At 47.4% G+C, this 18703-nt stretch overlaps 1 protein-coding gene across 2 annotated transcripts in view; it reads left to right on the forward strand.

Annotated features, from left to right (window-relative positions):
- The first annotated feature begins 955 nt into the window (after positions 1–955).
- The window catches only part of LOC115098785 (rho guanine nucleotide exchange factor 4-like), a 180170-nt gene continuing 162422 nt past the window's right edge, over positions 956–18703 (forward strand). For both annotated transcript variants that reach the window (XM_029615723.1, XM_029615725.1), the window contains exon 1: positions 956–1078. The gene's annotated coding sequence lies outside the window, so the exon portion shown is untranslated. The remainder of the gene's footprint in view (positions 1079–18703) is intronic.

An 18703-nucleotide genomic window follows, 5' to 3' on the forward strand; every position in this document is an offset into this window, starting at 1 on the left:
GAAAAGATTTTAAATAAATAAATTAAATTAATGTCGTTTATAACACTTCTGGCCCAGAGTACTCATCCTCCAATATTTTCCAAACCATGTCTAGTAGCTGTTGGCCATACAGGAGTTCAAATGGAATAAAGCCTGTTGTTTTTCCTCTCAGCGAGAAAACAAAAATGGAGTTAACATATCCTGTTCTCATGCTTATTTGGAATACATTTTCTGAGCATTGTCTTGATGGTTTGGCTAAAGCATTCAATCAGATTAATTGTCTGGGGTGGTAGTTGCTATTAGGATTGACATGAGAGAAGTCAGATACTCTTAAGAAACAATCCCTGTGCCTTCTCAGGCATCCTGAGACTATAACCCCGCCACAGTGCCCGTTGAGAGTCTTTGGGGTATAAACCCCTGCTTTCTCAGGTACCTTTGGGGGGTGAAAATTCCTCCCCCTCACCCCCATTCTCATAGGTGACCTTGGAATATAATGATCTGATTTCTCCAGTACCTAGGGGAAGTTATCTTTTCCATAATCATTCATATTAGTTTGAGAGTGTAAGCTTCTTGCATTCAGGAATCCTTGGGTCTGTCTTCCCTTGATTGCTTCCAAGGATCCTCAGTCTATAGATCCTTCTCTCCTAGGCATCCTTCAGTTATAACTCCCCACTGCCTCAATTATCATCAATGTGTAATTCCTGTCTCTCTCCTCCCTACGCTGATTCGTTCAGGTATTTTCAGGGTATAACCACACCATCTCTCATGTATCCTTGTGGTATAAACACTCCCTCCCTCCCAAGACACACATAATACATAGTTAAGTTTACAAGGTATAACCACCTCATTGTCTCAGGTAATTCTGGATTATAAGCTCATCATGCACTCTTTGTTTTTATCCCATTCTGTATCTATATCTTGAGTTGTTTTCTTCCAGTAATGATATTTTGTTTCTCTCTTTCCCTGAAGGGTAACAAAAGAAAGTCTGTTGGTTCTCCAGTTGCCTTTGACATTCTGTCTCTGAAGCTGCACCCCTTCTCCCAGAGCACTCCATCAGGCCTGGATCGAGTTGGCTGCCTGCACCAGATCGCCTTTCCAGGTCTGTGCTGTTTGTCTTCTGTACCATCAGGCATTGCCTTCGGTCTCTTGGCTTCCACCCATTGGCATGATGTGTTTCCTGTACCAGCAGGAACTGCCCTAGGTCTCAGGGCTTGGGCCTACTGATGTGATGTGTTTGTTACTCACATGCTTTTGATAATGTATGTAGCCTATTACACCAGGAAGAATACCTGAACAGTTGTAGGATTCTAATTTATTGAAGAGGACCTTGGGTGGGGATCCCTCTCTGTGAGTATGAGTGCAAGTCCTGTTATGTAATTCTAAATAATAGTATAGTATTCTACTGAAGTGGTTTCAAATTGATCTAACTTTATTTATAAGGTTTAAACAGATTGCATTCTACAGGAAACAATGAGTTGTTATAGTTCTCAGCTTCTGTGAAGAGCATCTGAACTATGATACAAAAATTTAATAGGGAACTGCTCCACTGGAAGGGGATTTCAGAATGTGATTCATTCTCTATCTTCATAAGCGTATGAACCCTTATGCCCTCTCAAGGGGCTTTCATTTTGTACCTAGCTTCTCCACCTGAGCTGAAAATTATTCCATTCTCAATATCTGGTTGAAGAACCCCAGGGTACTCACACTTCTAGGACCTGACATGGAAAAAAATCCTCTAGTGTGGAGAGTCCACAGGGATAGGTTGCATTATCCTCCCAAGAACAATTAAGTTGCCTAGCTAGGGAACTAGATGATGCTCACTTGTTCCATGTTGGCCAACAAATTCCTGCGCACACTCTCAGTTCTGGCGAGAAACTTGCAGTCACTGCCCAGTTAAATCCTACTACTAGGGATCTGATTTCAGGGGAGCTGTGGGATAAACCACTTTAACCAAGGGTTTCTTGTAACATACTTATTGTGCACCTTCTTCTATTGTGAACTGCTACTACTGATCTCTTATTGTATGCTGCTATCTTAGTATGTTGTACTCTGCTTTGAGTGAATTTCTTATTCAGACAGATGGGTAATAATCCAAATAATAAATAAATAACCATAGCTAAGACAGAGAGCCATTGGAACTAAGATTACCAGATGACCTTGATTTGAGAGCAGTTTCCTCGCTGTCTCTTGCCCCATTCATGGTAACATAGTAGATAATGGCAGAAAAAAGACCAAGTGATCTATTCCTTTCTTATACTATCAAGAATCTATATCCTAGCTGCCAGCCATAAAGTATGGACCACCTGTAGGATATCACTCTTTATCCAAGACAATTCTTGTTGTCTTCCTCCATTATACACCACCCTCTTGGGTAGCTAAGCATGCATGATAGTCTTTTTACGTTCATACCCAACACCTCTCCCCATTCATTTCCACCCACAAGAACTCACAATTATTTAAAAAGCCACCAACGCCAGCATGACTATAATCTAACAATCTGATGTCATTGGTCCCTATGGCCTTTCCAGGTGGACTCTACGACCATCAACTTATTGCACTAATCCACTCAACATGAGGGGTACATAGACTACCAGATAGATCTGGATACATGAACACCTGCAATTCTGCTAGGATTTCTAATTGTAGTTACTATTGTACTTGAAGTCAGCTAGACAGAGCAAACTGCTAATTAATTCTTCTGCTACCTCTTCACTTTTCTTTTTGCAACTAAGCATACTCTGTGCTTACCCCATAGTTTCTTGGAATGAAGGAGTTCCCTAGTAATTAGAGCAGCATGTTGAGAACCAGGGAAGCCAGAACTCAAATCCTGCTTCTCCTACTGATGTCTCTGTGACCTTCAGCAAATCACTTTACCTACAGGTATAAATTTAGACTGTAAGATCTCAGGAGCAGGAAAACACCTAGCTACAATCTACCTAATACCTAGTTACAATCTAACTGATTGTAATTTGCCTTGAGCTAGGGTTTAGAAAAGGCAAGTAATCAAATCCAAATTGGTTACCATCTTAGCCTCCACCACCCATTCTGGGAGGCTATTCCATGCATTCATCACCCGTTCTGTGAAAAAATATTTCTGGACAGTGTTCTTGAATCTACCTCCTTGAAGCCTCTTATCATGGCTCCTTGTCACAGAACTTCCTTTCCAATGAAAAAGGTTTGCTTCTTCTGCACAATAGTACCTTCCAAGTATTTGAATGTCTAGCATATTCCCCTTGTCTGATCTCTACCCTAGGAAATACGTATTTAGTTCCATAAGTGTCATTTCATAAGGCTTCTTTGGATCACTTCCTCCCTGTCCATATTCTTCTAGAGGCACAGACTCCAGAACAGAACAGAACACAACTCTCTGAGTGAAGTCTCACCAACAACCTGTACAACAGCATAATCACTTCCTTTTGTACATAAGAACATAACATTTGCCATACTGCGTCAGACCAAAGGTCCATCAAGCCCAGTATCCTTTTTCCAACAGTGGCCAATCCAGGTCACAAGTACCTGGCAGGATCTCAAAAGGTCCAGGGATAAGCAATGAATTTCTCGAAGTCCACCTTAATAATGGTTTATGGATTTTTCTTCCAGGAACTTGTCTAAACCTTTTTTTTTTTAACCCAGATACACTAACAGCTTTCATCACAGAATCCAGCAATGAATTCCAGAGTTTAATTATGCGTTGAGTAAAAAAATATTTTCTCCTTTTTGCTTTAAATGTATCACCTAGTAACCATAACCTCTTTAGCCTTTCCTCATAGGGGAATCATTCCATCCTCATTATAATTTTGGTCACACTTCTCATTACTTTTTCTAATTCTGCTATATTTTTATTGAGATGCAGTTACCAGAACTGCACCATTGAGCAATACAGAGACATTATAATATTCTATGTTTTATTCTCTATTGCTTTCCTAATAATTCCTAACATTCTATTTGCTTTCTTGGCCGCTGCCACACACTGAGCAGAGGATTTCAACATGTTATCCATGTAGATGCCTAGATCCTTTTCCTTGGTTGGGACTCCCAATGTGGAACCTTGCATTGTGTAGCTATAAGTTGGGTTGCTCTTCCCTATATGTATCACTTTGCACTTGTCCACATTAAATTCCATCTGCCATTTGGGATGCCTGGTCTCCCAGTCTTGCAAGGTCCTCTTGCAGTTTCTCACAATCCTCTTGTGATTTAACAACTTTGAATAATTTTGTATCATCAGCAAATCTGTTCACCTCACTCGTTGTTCCCATCATTTATAAATATGTTAAAAAGCAGTGGTCCCAGTACAGATCCATGGGGCACTCCACTAGTCAGCTTTCCCCATGGAGAAAACTAATCATTTAGCCATTCGCTCTGTTTTCTATCTTTTAACCAGTTCTCAATCCACAATAGAACATTGCCTCCTATCCCATGACTTTTTAATTTCCTAAGAAGTCTCTCATGAGGAACTTTGTAAATGCTTCTGGAAATCCAGATACACTATATCAGCTGGCTCACCTTTATCCACATGTTTGTTCACGCCATCGAAAAAATGTAGCAAATTTATTAGGCAAGACTTCCCTTGGCTATCTCCATGTTGACTTTGTCCTATTACTGTGTCCCTCTATGTGTTCAATAATTATGCTCTTTAGATGTTGTATTCCGTGGCCACGGACGGCCGCGGCCGCAATCCCCTACCTGACCCATGATGGCGGGGCCACCGCGGCAGCATCGGGGAGGCCACGGAGTCCAGCCCCAGTCGCCCCCGCACACCGGTGCGGACCTCCGCGGTGACTGCCGGGTTGAGAAGCGTCCCTGCTCCTCCCTCGCGGCGTCGGGCCACTTTCTTCTGGGGCTGGGAATCCAAGATGGCCGCCATGCTCTTAGGTGCGAGGCCACGCCCCCTTACAGAATTTAAAGGGGCCTTGTCCCCCAAATTGACTTCACCTGTGCCTGATGGGCCAGGCACAGGGAAGTATATAAGGAGACTGCCCACAGTCATTCCTCGACTTGGCAACTTCATTGTTCGAGTCTACTTGCTTCGGTGAGTTTTCCAGTTCCTCGAGTTCCTGATTCCTGGTTCCTGCTTCTTCTCGGTGATTCCTCAGTGTGTGACTTCGGACTGGCAAGTAGTGATTCTTCGGTGTGTGACTTTGGACTGGCTAGCGGTGATTCTTCGGTGTGTGACCTCGGACTGGCGAGCAGCGATCCTCTGGTACTCGACCTCGGACTTCTTCCGGACTACCCGTCTTCAAGGGCCCACCTAAGTCCCAGCGGCCCGGGTCCCTATGGGCTCCTCCCGGGGGGACCGCAGGCTTCCAGTGGCAAAGATCCAGTTGGCCCTTGCACCGACCTCATGCCTCCTCTACCTCTCAAAGGTCCACCTAAGTCCCAGCAGCCCGGGTCCCTACGGGCTCCTCCCGGGGGGACCGCGGGCTTCCAGTGGCGAAGATCCAGTTGGCTCTGCTCCTACGTCATGCCTCTTCACCCTCTCAACCACCGTCTCAGCCTTCAACACCGAGGGGCCAGCCAGCCCTGTCTTCTGTTCCGCCTCGCCACCCAACGGGGGAACCTAGGAGCCATCTCCTAAGGTGTTTCATCCTCCCATTGGTCCAAGGGTTCACAATCCTGATCATAACAGATTGCCAAGTCCATGAACCCGGCGGAAGCGTCTGCCCGCCAGGCCATCCCTGGAATGGCCCAACGTATGATGGACCAGCAAAAGACCCTTGATGCCCTTGTCTCCGCGGTGGAGGGCCTGAATCAGTGCTTCGAAGCATTGGGGCACATGAACCCAACCTTGCCATCTTCATCCATGGCTTCTGGGGGCCACTCAGTAATCCGCCTCCCTACACCGCACGCTTTTCTGGGGAACCTTGGGACTGCAGGGGTTTCATTAACCAGTGCAATATGCACTTCCGCCTGCAGTCGGCCCTTTTTCCCCGATGTCGTTACCAAGACTACCTTCATTCTCTCTCTCCTCAAGGAAAAGGCCCTAGAATGGGCTTCCCCCCTGTGGGAATGGGATGACCCCGTCCTGAGCAATTTGAGAGAGTTCTGGGAGCTCTTCCGGATGAGTTTCGGTGACCCCACTCAGGAGGTTTCTGCCGGGCCCAAACTTCTCCAACTGCGTCAGGGTTCAAGGACGCTTGCTGAGTTTGCCATTGAATTCCAGACCCTCTCTTCAGAGCTCGGCTGGGGGCCAGACTGCCTACGAACCATATTCCTACAGGGATTCAGCCCCAGAATCAAGGACGAGCTCGTGGGCCGGGAGCTACCTAGGTCATTGAATGCCCTCATTGACCTGGCCGGGCGTATTGATAGGCACCATCAGGAACGCTGCCAAGAGGCCCAGGTGACCACGAAAACCTCGACTCCTTCAAGTCGCCCTCGACACTCGCCTTCTCCCAAAGGTGAATCGGGAACCTCCCGGACACCGGCTGAAGAACCCATGCAATTGGGCCGTGGGAAACTCTCCACGCAAGAGTGCCGACAGCGAATTAGAGAAGGACTTTGCTTCTACTGCAGCACGGTGGGCCATCAAGTAGCCGCATGCCCGGCGCGGCCGTGAAACTCCCGGGCCTAGGACCTGAAGTAGGTCTCTTCCTGGGCCTAACATCTCCTGCACCTCCATTAACCCTACCAGTTGCACTGACATCCACGGACTGCGAGTTCCACACGTTAGCCCTGGGAGACTCCGGGGCCAGGGGCAACTTTATTATGAAGAGTCTAGTGGAGCACTTGAAAATTCCACAGGTCCGTGCCCAGGCTCCATTGTTCATCTCGTCTATCCAAGGCAAGCCCCTCCTGGGGCGAGTGACACACCTCACGGAACCCATCCAACTGAGGTTTGGGCTTCTTCACCTCGAGCGGATGTCCTTCCACATCCTGGAACACTCCATACACCCCGTCGTTCTGGGACTTCCTTGGCTCCAAAAACATTGCCCCCAGTTCGACTGGAGAACCCTACAGCTAACCCACTGGGGGCCGACTTGTCATGACAATTGCCTCCAACTAGGTTCCAGTGCAATGCTCGACCGCTCTTGCCAGTCTCCAAGGCTTGCCAGCCTCCTATGCTGCTTACTTGGACGTCTTTTCCAAGTGGAAGGCCGAGACACTCCCACCTCACCGACCCTTCGACTGTGCCATTAACCTCCTTCCCGGCACAGAACCTCTTTGGGGCCGCACCTATGCCCTTTCACCCTTGGAGACTCACTCCATGTCCCAGTACATCAAAGAAAATCTGGAGAGGGGCTTCAACCGAAAGTCGACATCCCCGACGGGGGCCGGTTTCTTCTTCGTTGGGAAGAATGATGGAACACTTCGCCCTTGCATCGACTACCGGGGGCTGAATGCCATAACAGTCAAAGACCGGTATCCCTTGCCCCTAATCTCCGAGCTTTTCGATCGCCTGCAAGGTGCAAAAATCTTTACCAAGTTGGACCTCCGGGGAGCATATAATCTGATCCGTATCAAGAAGGGAGATGAATGGAAAATGGCCTTCAACACCCGAGATGGCCATTACGAATACCTCGTAATGCCATTTGGGCTCTGCAATGCCCCTGCGGTGTTTCAGAACACCATGAATGAAATTTTCTGAGACCTGCTATATCGCTGTGTGGTCGTGTAGCTCGACGACATCTTGATTTTCTCCGATTCCCTCGCCACTCACCGTCAGCACATCAACTAGGTATTACAACGACTAAGAGAAAACCAACTCTATGCCAAGCTTGAGAAATGCCTCTTCGAGCGGGAGTCTCTTCCATTTTTGGGGTATATCGTCTCCAGCAAAGGATTCCGCATGGACCCCCAGAAACTAAAGGCCATTCAGGAATGGCCCCAACCTTCCGGGCTGAAGCGACTCCAAAGATTTTTGGGTTTCGCCAATTACTATCACTCTTTTATCTCCCATTACGCGTCCATTGTCGCACCCCTGATGGCCTTAACTCGAAAAGGCCCCAAGAACTGGCCTCCAGGAGGTGTAGCCACCTTCCTCTGCCTTAAAGAAGCGTTCCTTCGCCAGCCATATCTTCATCATCCTGACCTGCAACGGCCATTCGTCATTGAGATGGACACATCCTCAGAAGGCGTAGGGGCCATCCTGAGCCAGATTTCGGACCAACACAAGCTACACCCATGCGCCTTCCTCTCGCGCCAGTTCTCCCCGGCAGAGCGAAACTACACCATTGGCGATAAAGAACTCCTGGTCATTAAAACAGCCTTAGAGGAATGGCGTCCTTGGTTGGAGGGGGCCCAACATCCGTTCATGGTCTACACCAGGGGTCGGGAACCCATGGCTCGCGAGCCAGATATGGCTCTTTTGAGGGCTGCATCTGGCTCGCAGACATGTGTCGCCATACTTCGCGGTTCCCCGCTGACCCAGCTGCTCCCCGGTCCTCCGCCGCCCGGGCTTAAAATGCTGTCAGCCCGGGCGGAACGCGGCAGGACAGCTGGAGTCAGCGGCACCGGCGTGCTCTCTTCTCCTCCCCCCCCTCCGCGGCCCGGAAGAGGAAGTGGAGAGCATCGGGTGCCTGCGCGGGAAAGAAGAGACCACACTAGCGTGGTCTCTTCTTCCGCGCAGGCACCCGATGCTCACCACTTCCTCTTCCGGGCCGCGGGGGGGAGGAGAAGAGAGCACGCCGACTGGAGTCATCCGGGTGCCTGCGCGGGAGTCATCGGGTGTCAGCCGGGTGCCAGCGCTGGAGTCATCGGGTGCCTGCGCGGGTCTTCCCGCGCAGGCACCCGATGCTCTCCACTTCCTCTTCCGGGCCGCGGGAAGAAGAGAGCACGCCGGTGCTCGCTTCTTCCCGCGGCCCGGAAGAGGAAGTGGAGAGCATCGGGTGCCTGCGCGGGAAGAAGACTGCAGCGCGGCTCGGAGGAAAATGAAAATCTTCAACCGCGGCCGATGGGACTCCGCCTTCGCCTCCGCGATGGGCTGAAAATGAAGGAGGTTAGCGTTGGGAGGTGGCTGCTGCTGCCGCGAGTTCCCGGGGGGGGGGGGGAGAGAGAGAGTGAATGAGCGAGCAAGCATGTGTGTTTGAGATCCTGTGTGTGTGAGTGAGAGATTGCATGTATGTGAATGATGAGAGCCTGTATATGTGAAAGAGAGTATGTCTGTGATTGAGATCCTGCCTGTGAGAGAGAGAGCATGAATGTAAGTTACCATTGGGAACCTGTATGTGTAAGTTTGTAATTGAAAACCTGTTTGTTGAAAGAGTGTGGTGTATGATTGAGATCCTTTGTGTGTGAGAGAGATCATGTGTATGTATGATTAAGAGCCTGTGTGTATAAGTAAGAGAGAGATCATGTGTGTCTGTGTCTGATTGACAGCTGGTTTAGGTGATGGAGCATGTGAGTATGTGATTGAGAGCCTGTTGTTTAAATGAGAGAGAGAGACCATGTGTGTCTGTGTGTGATTGAGAGCTGATTTAGGTGAGGGAGCATGTGAGTATGTGATTGAGAGCCTGTGTGTAAATGAGAGAAAGAGAGGACATGTTGTAAGCATGTGAATGAGAGTCTGTGTGTGAGAGAAAAAGACAAGCATGTATTTATGTGATTGAAAGCCTGTGTGGTGTAGCGTGAAAAGATAGACAGCATGTGTGTAAATGTGTAATTAAGAGCCTATATAAGTGAGAGAGAAAAACATTTGTATATGTGAGTGACTGAGAGCATGTGTGTATAGGTGTGTCATTGAGAGCCAGTGTGAGAGAGAGCGCTGGTATGTGACTGAGAGAGGAGAAAGTCCCAAGCAAACCACCCCACCTCCTGCTAATTCAGAACAATCTCAGGACACCTGGATATCAAACGTTCCCAGGTATGCAGAGCAAAAAAATTTTTGTATCCTCTATTATTTTTCATTACTGGATCTTTGTGTCTGCTTATTTTGAAATATTTTGTTGGTATCTGGAAATGTTTTATATGAGTTTTTTAATTATTGGATATTCCACTCATCAGCTGTTTCGAAATATGTTCTTTTTGTTAGTACAGTTTTACTGCTGATGATTTTATATTTCTTGATTTGTTTTATAAGGATGTGTGATGTTTTCTTTTTTCCTTTGTTACACTGCATACAGAGACTCTGGCTTGTTGCAGTTTCCCATTCAGTTTTTGTCTGCATGCTTCTGTTATGCGTTTTGGTCTCTTTATTCTATGTTAGGTGAGGGACAGCACGTGATTCAGGTGAGGTTTTTCTGCTGGCGTGTAGTTTCTGTGTAGGACTCTATAGCAGCCTGACTTGGTCCGTTTTCCTAATAGAGATGTATTGGTGTCTTAAGGCCTGGTGTAATATTTTCAGAGACTTATTGTACTTTAAAGTGTGATCTTACATAAAATGCACACATTTACTTGTATTTAGTTTTAAACATATTGTATGGCTCTCATGGAATTACATTTTAAAATATGTGGCGGTTTTATGGCTCTCTCAGCCCAAAAAGGTTCCTGACCCCTGGTCTACACGAACCACAAAAATCTTGAGTATCTGCATCGGCACAGCGACTCAATCCTCGACAGGCTCGAATGGGCGTTATTCTTCACCCGCTTCAATTTCATCCTATGTTACAGGCCGGCCATCAAGAATCTTAAGGCCGATGCCTTGTCCCGCGTCTTCGAGACTACAGAAACTCCAGACGATCCTCAGTTTATCAATGAGCCATCACGCGTCCTGTTATCCGCCACCAAGACTATCCCTCCCAGGAAGACTCTTGTTCCACCGCACCTGCAGAAACAAGTTCTGGCGTGGGCTCATGACTCTCGTTGCTCAGGTCATCCAGGACAACATTGGACCTTACAGACCCAAGGTCAACAAGGATGTCCGATCCTAAGTGGAATCCTGCCAGTCATGTGCCCATCATAAGAGGATTCCAGGTTCATCCCCAGGCTTGCTCCAGCCCTTGCCAGTGCCCACTGAACCCTGGACTCATCTCACGATGGACTTTGTGGTCGATCTGCCTTTGTCCGGTGGGAACACTGTCATTTGGATAGTCATTGATCGATTCAGCAAGATGGCACACTTCGTACCACTCCCCGGGTTGCCTTCCGTGCCACAGTTGGCCCAGCTGTTTGTCCAGCACATCTTCAGACTGCATGGACTACCCAAAAGTATCCTCTCAGACCGAGGCCCCCAATTTACTGCAATATTCTGGAGGGCCCTCTGCCAGAAATTTGACGTCACCTTGGATTATACCTCCGCATACCACCCACAAACCAATGGTCTAGCAGAGAAGACGAATCAAACCCTCAAGCAGTTCCTTCCTATCTATGGGCTGAGTTTGCCCTTAACTCGCATTCCTCCACGGCCACCGGATCCTCTTCCAGGTGGTCTATGGGAAGCAACCACATCCGCCATTGCCTGTCCCCGTTTCCGTCACGTCTCCGGTGGCCCAACTCTCGGCAGATGAACTACACCGTCTCTGGACCTCCACACGGCATGCACTGCTCAAACCTTAGAGCTAAGATTCCGATCCTAACTAAACAGGAAATCAAAATGCAGAAAAGAGATGTGACACAATTCTCCACATTTGACGAGGTATCACAAACCGAAGTAGAATCCATGATAAAAAAGCTGAACCCTGCACCACACAAAATTGACACCATTCCCACCACAGACATAAAAAAACTAGCTGATATAACCTCCTACAAACTAGCCAAAATAATTAATCTATCACTCAATGAAGGAGTAATGCCAGACACACTGAAAAACACAATAATTAAACCAATTCTGAAAAAAAGAAACAGTGACCCAAATGTCTTAAGTAACTATAGACCGGTTTCAAACTTACCTATGCTAGCGAAATTAATAGAAAAAGCAGTACAAAAGCAACTAGCAGAACATCTAGACAACAATAACATACTCTACCCATCACAACACGGCTTCAGAAAACACTATAGCACCGAAACATTACTAATCTCTCTAACTGATAACATTCTACGTGGATTTGACAGCGGAAAACACTACATCTTGATACTACTAGATCTGTCCGCAGCATTTGACACAGTTAACCATAACATACTATTAAAAAGACTGGAAGAAATTGGATTACAAATGAAAACAATTGAATGGTTCACATCATATCTCACAAATAGATCATATCAGGTACAGATAAATAACACTATATCAGACAAGATTGACCTAAAAACAGGTGTCCCCCAGGGATCAGCACTCTCAGCGACTCTATTTAACATTTACCTGCTCCCCCTCTGCCACCTACTGGCAGGGCTAGGTGTCATACACTTCATATATGCTGACGACATTCAACTAATTCTACCAGTTGAAGAATCAATTGAGAAAACACTGAATCTGGCAATGTTGTAGCTTGACATAATAAAACAACTATTAAACCAAATGGAACTAGTAATAAACATAGAAAAAACAGAATTCATACACCTTCAACAAAAAAACATTGTAAGAATTCAAAACCCCATTAAACTTATTAATAATAATAATAATAATAATAATAATAATAATAATAAATCAGTGGAGCTAACTGATAAGGCTAGAAACCTAGGAGTGATTATAGACTCAGAACTCAGCCTTAAGCAACACATATCGGTAAAAACAAGAGAAGGCTATGCCAAGCTAATGGTCCTTAGAAGGCTAAAACCCTCCACAGTGAGGTCGCTGAAGAAACAACAAATACATTCAGCTGAAAGTCACCTATAAAAGCAGGGTTGTTTGTTTTTATTATTTTGCTCATAATTAAATATTAATTTAAAAACAGTATGCACATATACGATTAGCCCGGCAATCATAAATAGCATCTCCAACCCACTTTTCAATTAGAGTATATTATTGAACAATGTAACCATAAAATATTGGCACCGCTTGGATAACTTAGAAAACTATCAAACCTATTTCGTGCCTAAATGTAAACCGTTGTGATGGTGCATTACTAAATGACGGTATAGAAAAGGTTTTAAATAAATAAATGGCGAAAATGGACCGTGCCCGCCTCTGAGACCCAGTCAAAAGGTATGGCTGAGTACACAATTTATCTGGCTGAAATTACCCTCCGCACGACTGGCCCCACGCTTCATTGGACCATTTCCCATCCTCCGTCGGGTGGGTGCGGTGTCCTATCAGCTTTGGCTGCCACCATCACTTAAGATCCATAACACCTTCCACGCCTCCGTTTTGAAGCCCTTGGTGCTGTCTTGGCCTTCCAGCACACTTCCAGCACCCCAACCCATTGCCTCTGAAGACAACATCACCTACCAGGTCCGAGAGGTGCTGGACGTTCGGAAGCATAGGAAGAGATGGGAGTACCTACTAGCCTGGGAGGGGTTCGGCCCCGAAGAAAACACATGGGAACCACTGGCCAACATCCTAGATCGGGACCTACTTGCTCAGTTCCATAGGTACCATCCGTCCAAACCCAGGCTTCCTGGGAGGCGCCATAAAGGGGGGGTACTGTTGTGTTCCGCGGCCGTGGATGGCCGCGGCTGCGATCCCCTACCTGACCCACGACGGCGGGGCCGCCATGGCAGCATTGGGGAGGCCGCGGGAGTCCAGCCCCAGTCGCCCCTGCACATCGGTGCGGACCTCCGCGATGACTGCTGGGTTGAGAGGCGTCCCTGCTCCTCCCTCGTGGCGTCGGGCCGCTTTCCTCTGGGCTGGGAATCCAAGATGGCCGCCATGCTCTTAGGCGCGAGGCCATGCCCCCTTACAGAATTTAAAGGGTCCTCGTCCCCCAAATTGACTTCACCTGTGCCTGATGGGCCAGGCACAGGGAAGTATATAAGGAGACTGCCCACAGTCATTCCTCGACTTGGCAACTTCGTTGTTCGAGTCTGCTTGCTTCGGTGAGTTCTTCAGTTCCTCGAGTTCCTGATTCCTGGTTCCTGCTTCTTCTCGGTGATTCCTCGGTGTGTGACTTCGGACTGGCAAGTGGTGATTCTTCGGTGTGTGACTTCGGACTGGCAAGTGGTGATTCTTCGGTGTGTGACTTCGGACTGGCTTGCGGTGATTCTTCTGTGTGGACCTCGGACTGGCGAGCTGCGATCCTCTGGTACTCGACCTCGGACTTCTTCCGGACTACCCGTCTTCAAGGGCTCACCTAAGTCCCAATGGCCCGGGTCCCTATGAGCTCCTCCCGGGGGGACCGCGGGCTTCCAGTGGTGAAGATCCAGTTGGCCCTTGCACCGACCTCATGCCTCCTCTACCTCTCAAAGTTCCACCTAAGTCCCAGCGGCCCGGGTCCCTATGGGCTCCTCCCGGGGGGACCACGGGCTTCCAGTGGCGAAGATCCAGTTGGCTCTGCTCCTACGTCACGCCTCTTCACCCTCTCAACCACCGTCTCAGCCTTCAACACCGAGGGGCCAGCCAGCCCTGTCTTCTGTTCGACCTCGCCATCCGACGGTGGAACCTAGGAACCATCTCCTAAGGTGTTTCATCCTCCCGTCGGTTCAAGGGTTCACAATCCTGATCATAACATTAGAATAGTTTCAAACATTTTTCCTGGCACTGATGTCAGGTTCATCAGTCTGTAGTTTCCCGGATCACCCCCGTAACTCTTTTAAAAAATCGGTATTACATTGGCCGCACTCCAATCTTCAGATACTGTAGGTGATTTTAATAATATTTTACAGATTACTAATAGTTGTCCAGGAACTAGTACTCTTACCATTTCAATTCATGTAAGTGACCTTTGCAAACTTACAGTTTTAATACTTTTCTATTAGTTTTGCCACTGACTTTGCTTTGCTACCTTGAAATCATCCAATATAAATTACCTGAGATCTCTTTCTTGTTTGTGGACATCAGTTACTCATCCCCACACTCCAGCCGCATCCCCACCAAATATCTACTACTTCCTTGGATTTCAGCAGCTGAGATTCAATGCGAAGAAGTGCAGAGTCATGCATATGGGGAGTGGAAATCCGAATGAACTGTATTCGATGGGGGGAGAAAGGCTGATGTGCACGGAGCAGGAGAGAGATCTTGGCGTGATAGTGTCTAATGATCTGAAGTCGGCGAAGCAATGTGACAAGGCGATAGCTAAAGCCATAAGAATGCTGAGCTGCATAGAGAGAGGAATATCGAGTAAGAAAAGGGAAATGATTATCTCCTTGTACAGGTCCTTGGTGAGGCCTCACCTGGAGTGAGGCCTCACCAAGGACCTCACTCCAGGTGAGGCCTCACCTGTTCAGTTCTGGAGACTGTATCTCCAAAGAGACAGAGACAAGATGGAGGCGGTCCAGAGAAGGGCGACCAAAAAGGTGGAGAGTCTTCATCGAATGAATTATGAAGAGAGATTGAAGAATCTAAATATGTACACCCTGGAGGAAAGGAGGAGCAGAGGTGATATGATACAGACTTTCAGATACTTGAAAGGTTTTAATAATCCAAAGACAACGACAAACCTTTTCCATCGGAAAAAAATCAGCAGAACCAGGGGTCATGATTTGAAGCTCCAGGGAGGAAGACTCAGAACCAATGTCAGGAAGTATTTCTTCACGGAGAGGGTGGTGGATGCCTGGAATGCCCTTCCGGAGGAAGTGGTGAAGACCAGAACTGTGAAAGACTTCAAAGGGGCATGGGATAAACACTGTGGATCCATAAAGTCTAGAGGATGTGAATGAAGAGTGGGTGGCTCGCGGGAATGACGGCTACTACCTTGAGATAATACCCTTATTCAATAAACATACACACGGTTAATGTGACTCCAACATTGCTCTAAGCTTCAACGGCAAGAGGAAATGTGGAAAAAAGGATTTGCATTCACAAAAAAGCGGGGAGTAGCTTGCTTGTTAAGGCAGCTCCTACCCCAAACCAAATAAGCCTGATACTTCACTTTCAATGCATATCCAGCATAGCTCTCTGCTTCAATGGCAGGGGTGAAAGACTGATACTTCAAGCATATCCAGCATAGCTCTCTACTTCAACAGCAGGGGAGAAAGTCTGATACTTCACTTTCAATGCATATCCAGCATAACTCTCTGCTTCAATGGCAGGGGGAATGAAGAAAGGTGGATCTATATACAGACAACAACCAACAAGGACTGAATTATTTAGTCTGGTTGGGCAGGTGGGTGTGGCTTGCTTATTGCGGTGGTTGCTACCCCTAACTAATTGGGCTAGATATTTCACTTAGATGCAGTTCCAACACTGCTGCTCTCTCATTAATGGTGGGGGTGGAAGGGAAATAGAACCAAAAGGTTACTAAGAGCTAAGAGTAACATAAGTATGAGAAAGAAAAAAAAAAGTGCGAAACTTGCTGGGCAGACTGGATGGACCGTTTGGTCTTCTTCTGCCGTCATTTCCATGTTTCTATGTTTCTATGTTTCCATAGATGTTTAATTTGAGAAAGGCAAGAGGTAGGGAGGTCAGACTGGCAGGAGGAGCAAATGTTCTTATCTCCCCTCTCCCTCCCCACTCCAATTGTAATGGATTAGTGTGGGGAGGAACATACTTTCTCCTCCCTTCCCATTTAATCACACATACATGTGCTCACACACATACACACACACACACACACACTCTCTCTCTCTCTCCCCTCCCCAGAACCAGTACTATCCCCTTCCTCCAATGTTCACCCTCTTTCTTCCCCCTAACTGTTCCTGTCCTCCTCAATGACACTACTCTCCCCTTTGACATCCCCCTCCCCCCCCCCCCCCCCCGACTCCAGTGTTTTTCCCCTTCCTCCTCCCCCCCCCCCCCCCCTGCAGGAAAGAGACAAAGAAGAAAGAAACAGAACTGAAAAGGAAAGAAAACACCAGATAGAGAGAAAACAAAAGAACAGAGAAGAAAGGAAGATTCTTAAGTCAGAAAATCAAGCCAGAGGCAGCAAAGGTTCAGAACTATTTTATAGTCTGATACATAATATTAACTAATCAATGCAAAATATTCTGGGATCCAGTTAAAAGTCTCATGATCTGAATGTATCTCCTACATAGAATTCACACGTTAAGAACAGCTGGATTTTGTTGTCTAATCTGACTTTTTCTGGTACATAATTAATTCTCTTTTTTGCAGGTCAGACCTGCCAACCCTGAGACTTTATTAGGTTCAAAATATTTGGTAATAACAAAACTTAAAGAATATGTGTTTATAGGCTTTAGGAAATTGCATATTTTAAGAGAAGATTACAATAGTTTTCCTAATGAACTACTTGCTGCACAAATATCCCAGATTCGCCCACCAAACATTTGGCAACCTTAGAAACCCTTAGATATGCCTGCGAGTCCCTCTCCCTCCACAGAGCTCTCCTGGGATAGGCCCTTTAGTGTCCTCTTCTGAAAAGTCTGGTACAGCTAAAGAGCAGGGAGTGATGGCACGGTGAAGAAAACCCCTTGGGGTCCCCCTCTGCTTTGACTGGTACAACCGAAGAACAGTGAGAGAGTTCCCCTAGCATCTCCCTCTGCTATGCCCGGTACAGCTGATAGGCAGTAAGGGAGCCCTCTTAGAGTCACCCTCTGATATGCTTAGTTAAGCTGATGAGCAGTGAGGGAAGCCCTCTACAGTCTCCCTCCAATATGCCTGATACAACTGAAGAGCAGTGCGAGGGAGCCCCCTTAGCATTCCCCTCTGCAATGCCTGTTCCAGCTGATGAGCAGTGAGGGGTAGGCATGCAGCCTAGTTCTGAGGCAACAGTGCTAGGTACTGCCCCGTGCTCAAGCCTTGTGGACACTCCCTCCAGTGGAGCCTTTGGCTCTGCCCATTCCTCAGCTGAATGAGGACCCAGCAGTGTGGCCACGAATGCAGCGGGCCCCGGCAGGCAGCAGATCACTGCAGCTGCTGCGGGAGCTCCGGGCCGTTTCCCTGCTCGGACTCCGACAGCAGTGCCGCTGGCTGGGGCAGTGCTGGGATGAGAGGCGTTCTAGCCAGGTACTGGAGCCTGGAGAGCCTGCACTCCGCCTCTGGTAAGAGACAGCCTCTGCCGCGTCTGTGGGATGGATTGTACTGACCTTGGGAAGACTATGACAGAGGAGAGGAGGGGCTGGGGCAGGTCTCTTTCTTCCAGGAAAGAAAGAGGCGAGGGTCCCAGGAAGTGGTTGGGCTGTGCCTGGCTCCAGAAACGTTTTCCCTGGTACTTCCACCCACTGCTGTTTTTCAGTGTAAAATGTCAGAGCAGAGCTGCACTCGGTGGGGGTGGGGGGGGAGAGGAGCAGGGAACTCATGCTGAACAATGCTGAAAGAGACATAATTTTCCTCCCCACTAATACTGATATATTTCGTTATTAAAAAAAATGTTATCCTTGCACTTAGCCTCTGTACCATCAAGATTGCATATTCCTGTCTTCCTCTCCAGATTTCAGTAGTATTGGCTGCCTTACACTTCTCCCTTTCTCTCAATTACTGTAATTTAGTTTGACACCTGGATTTCACACATACCACTGTTGTGGTATGTGTTTGCATGTCTGTGTGAGCCGGAGATCTGCTTTGATGGCTAGGTTTAATATATTTCACAGTTTGTAATTGTGAAGTAGGTGTTACATGTCAGTACCTATCACACAGCATGTTTCATTTTGTGTCACTGCTGTTAGCTGTGAGCAGTATATGTCCGTGAATGTTCCAGCATGTTATATGTGTTACTGTTGTTGGCTATGTGCGATATATGCCAATAAGTGTTACATGGTATTTTAACACTGCTGGATATAAAGCAGCATGTATTATTGCATGTTAGAGCATGCTACATGTGTCACTGCTGCTGGCTGTGGACAGAGGTCAGCACTGGTGATGTGCTTGAGACAGGAGCGATACAAGACAATCTGCTGCCTGAGGCAAGGGATGAGATGGCACCTC

Source organism: Rhinatrema bivittatum, chromosome 9 (genome assembly GCF_901001135.1).
Source record: "Rhinatrema bivittatum chromosome 9, aRhiBiv1.1, whole genome shotgun sequence".
NCBI lineage: Eukaryota > Metazoa > Chordata > Amphibia > Gymnophiona > Rhinatrematidae > Rhinatrema > Rhinatrema bivittatum.